Source organism: Miscanthus floridulus, chromosome 9 (assembly GCF_019320115.1).
Source record: "Miscanthus floridulus cultivar M001 chromosome 9, ASM1932011v1, whole genome shotgun sequence".
Taxonomy (NCBI): domain Eukaryota; kingdom Viridiplantae; phylum Streptophyta; class Magnoliopsida; order Poales; family Poaceae; genus Miscanthus; species Miscanthus floridulus.
Genome location: NC_089588.1, coordinates 39,816,622 through 39,826,658, shown reverse-complemented (window position 1 = coordinate 39,826,658; position 10,037 = coordinate 39,816,622). Strand labels below are relative to the sequence as shown.

Sequence of the window (10,037 nt, the reverse complement as noted above, 5' to 3'; positions counted from 1 at the left end):
AATGCAGTCGCGGAGAGTTGGTTCGAGAATGGATGGGGAAACAACGGCGATTATGGAAGAAGGTGAGAGCGGCGATTTTTTATTTTTATTTCCGTTCGAATGTCAGTGTTGTCTATTGGGCTGTTCGGGCGTCGAGACCCACCAACACACGTCCAGACAAAACGGACGCCCTACCCACACCATTATCGTTAATAATTTGTGAACTTTCTCCAAAAGAGGTTTGAATAGGGGCGTTTAATTTGAAGCTTCAATTTTCAGCCACCGTCGTTTAGTGTACAATTTGTTTGAAACTGACGTTAAATCAATTTATTATTGCTTTATGAGTAGAAATCAATCTCAAAACTTGGTTGCATCCCAGAAGTTTTTGCCATTCGTTGGCAGACGAATACCATTTTTTTTAGTCTAATATGTCAAACTGACGTCATATTTGCTCCTTGCATTGAATGAACGCAGGGTGAAAGCGGCGGTGCATGCGCCACAACGGCGGTGGTGAAGGGCGGCCACCTCCCACCTCTACGTCGCGCACGTCGGCGACTGCCGCGCCGTGCTGAGCCGCGACGGCGCTGACGGTGGACCACACCTGCGCCCGGGAGGAGGAGCGGGAGCGCATCGAGCGGAGGGTGGCTACGTGAGCCGCGGTGGCGGGTGCAGGGCAGCCTCGTGGTGTCGCGCGCGTTCGGCGACGGCGCGCTTAAGCGGTGGGTCATCGCCGAGCCGGCTGTCACCAGGGTGGCCCTCGTCGCCGGGTGCGAGTTCCTGGTCACCGTTTTGTTTGTGCGTCGTTGTCATATTGCACGAATTTTACATCACTCAAAAGTGTTCGATGTTTGACAGCGATGCTGGGTAACAGTACTTGGCAATATCTTTTTCGAACATCAATATACACAATGTTATAGCAAAGGTTCACGCAGAACTTGGGTCAGCACTCATATTGACATGAAAAGGAATACAGAAGAGTGCATGCCAGATTAGTGGAAGAAATATAGCAATATTTACACAACACAACACGCTAGGATTATAACAGAAACCACAAACACAACACGCTTGGATTATAGCGGGGAGGAAAGAAGTCAAACAGCATCTGTACTTCAAAACTGATTAGTGGAAGGACTATTGGCTAAGTGCGGCAAAGATGCTATGATAGCCAACTTTACATTTCTTTTACATGTAGAATAAATATACAGCCCCACATTTCGTTTACACTGGGGAAAAGCTGTGTAGATGAAGCCCTGTACAGTAGACTAGACATATGAACAAGCCTGTGTAACAGTGCAGTGTAAGGAATGGATTGCTGAACCCAAATGGCCACCATGTTGACAGCTGCAGAAAACAGAGTTTTGCCCATCAGAAAAAAAAAGGAGAAACAGGACAAAAAAAAACTTTCAAGATCACAAGGCCAATCCTGGCGTTAGCTAGCTGGCCTTCACAGGATCAATGGATGTAGAGTTCTAACCATGAATAGAAGACAGTGCAAGATTTATGTCTAGGCTGGGAAAACACAAGAGGTGATAAGTACACCCCCAAACTGACAAACATCAAACCATTTACCTAGAGCCTCGCAGCGGCAAATGTAGTTTGTATAATGGCTGCATCCTGCTGAACCTATATAAGTTGGAGAACCGTGGATCCAAAATTGCAATGTAGAATGGACAGGACATCAGCTCAATGGAAATTGGAGAACCGACAATGCAAAACTGGAACATAAAAAAGGTGTCACAAGGACACACCTATCTAACATGACCATCCTACAATATTCATTGGTGAGGTAGCTGCGGAGCAAAACAATGTAACTTTGCAATAGTATGGCTAAATCATACAAAGTCAGCATCTGGAGACAGAAAATTACATAATTTCAATTCACTAAGATATCCTTGGCATGGTATCATACCATTAATATTATTAGTTGGATATCTGATTTTAGCATTTTTATGAGTCACCTGACATTATAGTTACCTTGCTAAGTGTCCATCAGACTCCCAACAATGAGAACAATGATTGTCTTCAATCCTGCAACAAAATAACAAATGGAACATGCTCAAACTATCACCAAACCATGAACAGACCATACTTGTACTAATCCCGCAATTGTAAGTAGCTATGTGGAAAAATTACATTGTCAACAAAAGTTTACCTCAACATCTCTAATTATGTTCTTCTTATAACCTTGATAGAGTTTACTGTCCCATCTTTCAATGTGCAATGGTGCAAACTTTGGTTTCCTTGCTAGGGTTCCAAGATACTGACCAAGAATGGAAGCTGGATCTACCATTTGGCACACCATTTTCATCGGTCTCCACAATCACCTTTCCTCCACGTGACTGTAACAAATCTGTAACTCTGAAATCCCCTAGAATCAGACGTACTTCTCCATTTAGCCCTGGTTGTAATGAAAAATAATGTTATATTGATTTTTGACATATTATACATATGCAGATGTGTGGGGGAAAAACAAACTTACATCTTATCCTAATTGGGCTTTTACGTCGTTGAGGTAATCCAGGTAAAACGTTTTCAATCTCTGGTGGACCCTCTAAATTGTCCTCAGTGTCCTGCCCATTGTCAATATTACCACCCTGCACAGGTTCTGCATTCTGATCGTCAAGGTTCAAGTTTCGTAGTCGCCGAGGCCCTCTCGCCATGAGTTCTTTGGTAAAGAGAAACGTTAAAAATCAGAAGTGGATGAAGAATAGTTGAAATTAATTCAGTGCAGCATTTTCTTGTGAAAACATTAAACAAATAAGCCCGACAACTTTCTGATGCAGGTTCAGGGTTAAGCCACAGGTCATACCCATGGTTGAAGATACTGCCGTATTATCAATCTGTTTTTAGGGCACCAATATAAAATCATGGTGGACAAATATGATCTAGAGCACAGTGGTAACTACATTCGATCAAAGGTGAGTCCAATTCATAACTATAAAGACTGGAACGTATGGAAGGAACAGAGTAACTGCTTCTACAACAAATTGAAGCTGAGTAGTCTGAACCTTGTGTGCATAACAAATGGAGGCAAATTTAACAAAATCATTCATACAAATTTCCATAAGATGAGAAACAATTCCCCCATAGCAACTAGCACGTGAGATCAAATCATGCCCCATGGTTGTTTTGCCCCAAAACCAATCATACTTGTGGGGTACTGGGGAAGAAGATGCAAGAGCGGGAGTACTTACCGAGAGAAAGACCAGAGAAGGATCGAGAACCTTTTAGGCTGAGATTCAAAATGGAGATTGAAAACAGAAATTAGCTGAGGACGGAAAGAGAACAGCTAATGGCACAAATGAGGACCGTACCTTCACTGCACAGGACGCCGCTACGAACTGCCAAAGTGGGGAGACGTGGGGATGAGGGTGAGGCGGCTGGGCGGCGTGAGATGCCAGATGCCTAGCAGATGATAAACGGGAGTTATCTGAGGTTTCGTGATTTATTTACCGCTTTCCATTTGAGATCTCCGTGGAGTTATGTGAGAGGACGGGAGTATTTTATTTGCCACCGAATATTTTGGCGCCGAATATTTTGCCGCGGAACGTTTGCTGGGGAGAAAGAGAGCTTTTTTTTTTTGCCGTGGTTATTTCCCGCCGAACATTTACTAGGAGAAAATAACAAATGAAAAGTGGAGAAAGATTAGTAGATAAAAAAATAGATGACATTTAAGACGCTGAACCCCATTTCATATGACGACACATTTATTTTGGAAGGATGTGAGTATTTTATTATTTTTACAAAGATTATAATAGTAAAAGAAACTATACACCATTGGTTTTAATGCAACAAATTGGACAAATATATGATACGTCAAAAGTATTTTGATAAAAGATCCAACGATACATCTCATTTTACTTAACAAAATATTTAAATAAATATTCCTAGTCAAAGTGCCAGAATAAAAGTTAAAGTATACCATTACTTTAAAATGAAGGTTAAGAAGCTCCGATGGCATCCACTATATTAGGGCATATTAGTATTCTCATCTGTGAATTTTAGTTGTCTACCTACGAAGGAATCAAGGGTTGGAGGCGTCAGCTACTCGGGAGGAAAGCTTCGGCTTGAAGAAGTCAGATCCAGATGAGCGCTCGTCCCACATCTGAACACCCAAGCGAGCTCTCCCCGCCGGCCTGTAGTTTTGGCTTGGCCCAAGCACGGCCTGCCTCGGTATTGTGCGGGCCCAGGCCGACATGGCCCGATGCACCACACCGTGCCTGGCCCGCAACCCAGGCACGCGGGGCTGGCACGGCACGACCCGCATTTTAGTGATAGGCCCGGTGGCGGCCCGGTGACCACCCTAGCCTCGGCCTTCTAACAGCCCACCAAGGCCACTAGTATATCACTAGCCTCCTTCCTGTGCACACTAACGGCTAACCCTACCCTCTGCCGCCCCCTCCACGCCACACAATCTCCACTCGCGAAGTCGTGAGCCGCGCGCCCATGAGAGGTAGCAATAGCGCTTTCCCTCTCCTCCCGACCCTCTCTCAGTCTCTCTCTCTCTCTCTATTCGCTTCCACAGTCCGCTCTTCCCTCCTTTCTCCCGCTGGGTCATGACGCCCATCCCTTGAGCGAGCCGTGAGGCTCCAGCCGCTCTTTTTGCGGTGTGGAGGCGGGGTCGCCGAAGCGGCGACGTGGAGTCGCAGTCCGGAGATCCAGAGCACCGCCGCCCCAGCCCCGACCCTTGAGCTTTGAGCGCACCGCCCTCCACCAAGCAAAAGGAGAGCCAGTGCGTCCTCCACGTATCCGGCCCGACCACGGCGGAACCGCCAGCTACTCAGCGTTCTCCATGGAGCCGCGCGTGCCCTCCCCTCCTCCGCTAGCTACTTCACCGCGTCCTCCAGGGGCGATCTCACCGGCGGCCGCCGCCACCTCCAAGCCTCGCCTTCCCCTCCTCTTTGTTCTCATTTGGTGGGCCTCGGACCGGCCTGACCTGCTAAAAAGGTCGTGCTTTCTGGGCCAGCCCTGCATGGAAAAGGGCCCAACAGGCCGTGCTTGGGCCGTCGGCCAGGCACGAAGCCCAGGGCGTCACAGCCCGGTGGTACGCCGGGGCCTGATGGGCCGTGCCTGGCATGGGTCCGTGCCGTGCTGGCCCATTGCCTATCTATAGAATCTGGGAGTCTTTCAGAGAGTTGAGGAGTTCATAGTTCAGTAGCGTCAATCATCTAGATACAAGCACACAGAAAAATAAGTATATTCATTTAACATCATTTAACAAATAACGTGCCTTTTATTGCTACCTTCCACTTCGATCACATCAGTGATACATTCCAGAGTTGAACTAAAAAGGTAAACAATAAAAAGGAAAAAAAATAAAGCATAGTGTAACTAAGAAAAATAGTGCACCCAATTCATGTGATGCAGACAGACACTGTTCAGAACAAATGAAACCAAAACATTGACGAAGGTCTGAACAAAATGATCTGGAACGCCAGTACATGACTGCACCATGTCACTCATCTACTTCATTTGCTGATACTTCAGTACCCATGTTGAAAAGATCTCGTGGTGTAACACTCACCACTACATTCCATCCTTCAGCTTTTGGGTCTCCAACATAAAAGACTTGCTGCACTTGTGAAGAGAAGACAAAAGGCTCATGCTCTAATTTTTCTCCAGTGTGTATTCTTCGACAAAAGTTCACAAGAGTGAATCCAAATTCATCTTTTCGTAAACCAGCACGATGATGGACATCATACCAGTCACATTTGAAAAGCACTACCTTGAAGTCTCTGTATGACAATTCTACTATATCTGATAATCTAACATAACAATTAACACCATCATCTGCAATGTTGACTACACCACTATTTTGCGTCAAGCGTGCAACCTCACGACTCATGGTGTGGAATCTGAAACCATTAATAATATAACCACTGTATCGTAGACCACATTTGCTCGGTTTTTCAGCTAGTGCTCTGACCTTTTTAGTGATCCTCGGTCCATCATCAAGTAGAACCTGTACATAAGGAAATAATTACATCCATCCTATTGAACTTATGGTATAAACATCATTTTCTGCTGTACCTTCTGTTCCAACCAGTCATGAAAGCGTTCATTAATCAACTTCTCTACCATAAAAGGTGTTAAGCTAGTTGAGGGACTAAGTCTGCTTTTCTCCTCATCCAAAAAAATTCTACAATAATAGAATCAACCGTATAGTGTCATGTAATCAGTTCATGAAAAATAAAATAAACAAGAGATAGCTATAGTGCACACCTGCTAAAAATTTCAAGTTCATCACAGTGGCGCAAGATGTATCGATGTGCTTGAACAAGAAGCTGATTGCTACATTGGGCAACAATGCTAGCTTTTCCAATTGATTCCCCTGCACTATCAAATAGGTACATGTCTTTTATCTTGTCTGAAACTTCAGGGTTTCGGGATGGTCTAGTAAATCATGTAGTTCCTTCAATGAATCTCGAACAGAAGGTCATGCATTCTTCATTTCGATATCCTTCAGCAATTGAACCTTCTGGGTGAGCTCTATTCTTCACAAGTGCCTTTAGCCGAACAAAATATCTAAATGCAATTAAGAGCACACATTAGTTCTCAATATAATTGAAGAATGAACAATCAAAAGATGAAGAAATACCTCTCTAGTGGGTACATCTACCGGTAGTGCACAGGACCACCAAGTTTTGCTTCTTCTACCAAGTGCACCAACAAATGCACACTTATAGTAAAAAATGACGGAACAAAAGTTCTCTCCATGTTACAAAGTGTCATCACGATACTGTCTTGAAGCTTGTCAAGCTCAAACACATCTAACACCTTGGAGCACAATTTTTTGAAGAAATTAGATAATTCAGTAATTATTTTCATGACATCTTTGCTTGGGTAACAAGATCGAAGAGCCACGGGAAGAATGTCATGTAGCAAAACATGATTATCATGACTTTTCAGTCCACTCAGCTTGCAGTCCTTCATGTTGACACACCTAGAAAGGTTAGATGCATAGCCATCAGGGGTTCTAATGTTCTGGATTACTGAACAAAGAATCTCCTTTTGTTCTCCGGACATTGTAAAAGGTACATCAGGTATAGTTTGATTTCCTTCATCATCTTCCACTGGATGAAGTTCTTGCCGATATCCAAGTTCCACTAGATCTAGGCATGCATCAAGGCCATCCTTTGTTTTAGGATACATATTCAATAAAGTCACAATTAAATTCTCAGATACAATTTTCTCTATGTGCATGACATCTAGATTGTGTCGTAATTTATTCTTTTCTCAATATGGTAGCTTGAAAAATACTGACCTCTTTTTCACCCAATCTTCTGGTTTCTTCTCTTTCTTACCATCCTTCGATTTCTTCGTGCTTTCTCCTCTTTTACGCTTGCATTGCTGATGGTTTCCATCTTGTCTTTTGGTGTTTTTCTGTTTCTTTTTGCCTTTACTCTTTGCAATGCAGACCTTCCCTAACACAAACTCTCTGCCTTCTACCAGTTTTAGAACAGAAGTGCCACTCATTGTTTCAGGTGCAAGTTCAGTCTCTCTGGAACCATCAAATTTGGTCTTTTCCTTTCGATATTTGTGATCATGTGGCAACCATCGACGATGACCCATATAGCACATCTTCTTACTTTTATTTAGGGAAAATGATTTTGTTGATGCACCACAAGAAGGACATGCATATTTACCACCTGTGCTCCAACCATATAAGTAGGCCAAAGTAGGAAAATCATTTAAAGTCCACAATAGTGCAGCTCGGAGAGGAAATTCTTTCCGTGTACAAGCATCTTTTGTTTGCACTCCCACAACTCTAGGAGCTCATCGATCAATGGTTCCAAATATACATCAATATCATTCCCTGGAGAACTTGGTCCAGGAATGATCATTGACAAAATAAAAGATGTTGGATTCATGCAAATCCAAGGTGGTAAGTTATAAGGAATGAGCATCACAGGCCAAGTACTGTGTTTCGCACTACAGTTTTGAAAAGGGTTAAATCCATCACTTGCAAGACCAAGGCGTACATTGCGAGCATCTGCTGCAAAATCGGGGTTTCTATCATTAAAATCTTCCCAAGCTTTACCATCAGCTGGATGTCGCAGTTTTTCGTCCTTTGTACGGCCCTCATCATGCCATCGCATGTCATTTGAAGTTTTGTTAGTGGCAAATAACCTTTGGATCCTTGGTATCAATGGAAAATAGCGCAATACTTTTGCTGGCTTCCTTTTCCTTTTGTGGTTAGCCAAAGAACCACTTTTCTCATCATCTTTCCAATGAGAGCTTTGACACACATGACAATACTCTTGTTTAGCTCTATCACCTCGAAAAAGCATGCAATCTTTAGGGCAAGCATGGATTTTCACATAGTTAAGACCTAAACCACAAATAATCTTTTTTACCTCATAATATGTCTTTGTTAGATTTGCCTCAGGTGGAAATGCATCAGATAGTACACCAAGTAGATTTGTAACAGACTCTTGTGTCCAACCATGTAAGCACTTTAGGTGATATATGTTGACTAAAAATGACAACTTACTAAATGTTTCACAGCTAGGGTACAACCTTGTGTGTGCATCCTTCAAGAAGCTTGCATACATATCTTGTTGTTTTCTAGCAGTATCATTTTGTACATGATGGACATCCTCAGGTACATTATGTTCCATATTTCCACAATCAGACTGACCATCACCTAGTTCGGCGTCAGACATGCTTGATAGAGATTCATAGTTTGGTGGCATAGCAAATACAGCTTGTAGCATTCCTTGCATGTCATCCAATCTTCCATGTCCATCGACTATTGCAGTCCTTAGGACACCCGGAGTAGGCAGATTCTCATTGTTATCCGGCAAATGAGCAAATGCAAATGATGGTGGGTCATACTCCTCTCCATGGTGATTCCATATTGTATAACACTGAAGTATACCATCACACTTTAGGTGTGTCTCAACTGCTTCACGATTTTGGGTTACTCTGTTTTCACAATTGTTGCAAGGACATGATATCTTGCTACCAGGTGGAAGGTCATGGAAAGCAAAAGACAAGAATTGGTCGACGCCATCTTTGTAAGTAGGGCCCCGTCTTGGTTTACTCATCCAACTTCGATCCATTCCCTTAGGATGATCTGCAACAGAGAACAAAATCAGTATTTAGTTAGTATGCCATATCGTAGTTCAAATGAATTTATCTCAATCGCTAGTCACATATGTCTATACTATGGCATTTTACAAAAATTCTAGCACAACTGGCAATGAAGTTTTGAACCTAATGCCCTTATATGCATGACATGCCTTATGCAATAAACTTTGTATTTAAACATGAGAATGGTAAGCAATCTAAACAGGACCAACTAGCACACATATGTCAGGAATTATTTGCTGCTGCATGGATGGTAGATTTATGGAACCTTGTGACTGCAATTAGCCGCCGAGGAACAGAGTGCCTGACGGAGCTGCAGGCGGAGGGTGTTCAGATGACCTGGGGACGCAGCGGCCGGGCGTCAGGGACTTCGAGGTCGACAACTATGCAGCAGGTAACTGCTACGTCGGACGACCGGAGAGCGGCGTGTCTACGGCCCCTGCGAGCAGCCGCAGCCGTCGAGCTGGGGTGCAGTGGCGGCGCCCCTGCCCCCTGCGATTCAGTCGAACCCTTGGAGCAGGACTGCAGTGGCGGAACCCAGCCCGAGAGTAGGTCGTGGCCTGCGGCTCTTTTGTCGCTGGAACAGAACGGCACCACAGCAGCAGTCCGGCGAGCAGCGCCGTGCCGCCGTGTGCAGCAGATCCAAGCCGATGTGGGCAACGGGAGAAGGAACAGAACAGAGATAGGGATTTGATTTGAGTAGATTTATTTTACTTATATACCTTAACAAGGATATAATAAATGGTATATGAACAAATGTACATATGTGGTTATCTGGTAAAGTGGTTAGTTTTGTTTTATGGGATTTTGAGTTCAAAGCTTACGCAAATTTTTTTTTAATATTTATTTTGTAAGCCACTCATATTTCATTCTTTTGAATTTTTTAATAATTCTAAGCCATTCATAGTTCATTTATTTCAGATTTTTTTCAATAATCTATAAGCCACCTATATTTGATTCTTTTG

At 43.5% G+C, this 10,037-nt stretch overlaps 2 long non-coding RNA genes and 1 pseudogene across 2 annotated transcripts; all 3 read right to left on the bottom strand.

The window, feature by feature from the left end:
• Nucleotides 1-937: 937 nt before the first annotated feature.
• Nucleotides 938-2,100, bottom strand: LOC136481785 (uncharacterized). The gene is made up of 3 exons (XR_010764844.1): nucleotides 1,954-2,100; nucleotides 1,549-1,602; nucleotides 938-1,320 (listed from the first exon to the last, which is right to left on the bottom strand). It is a non-coding gene; the product is annotated as an uncharacterized lncRNA (long non-coding RNA).
• Nucleotides 2,101-2,481: 381 nt separating this feature from the next.
• LOC136483685 (uncharacterized) lies at nucleotides 2,482-3,369 on the bottom strand. The gene is made up of 3 exons (XR_010765562.1): nucleotides 3,294-3,369; nucleotides 3,174-3,211; nucleotides 2,482-2,644 (listed from the first exon to the last, which is right to left on the bottom strand). It is a non-coding gene; the product is annotated as an uncharacterized lncRNA (long non-coding RNA).
• A 1,915-nt stretch (nucleotides 3,370-5,284) lies between these two features.
• On the bottom strand, nucleotides 5,285-8,607 carry LOC136481784 (uncharacterized; annotated as a pseudogene).
• Between the last annotated feature and the right edge of the window lie 1,430 nt (nucleotides 8,608-10,037).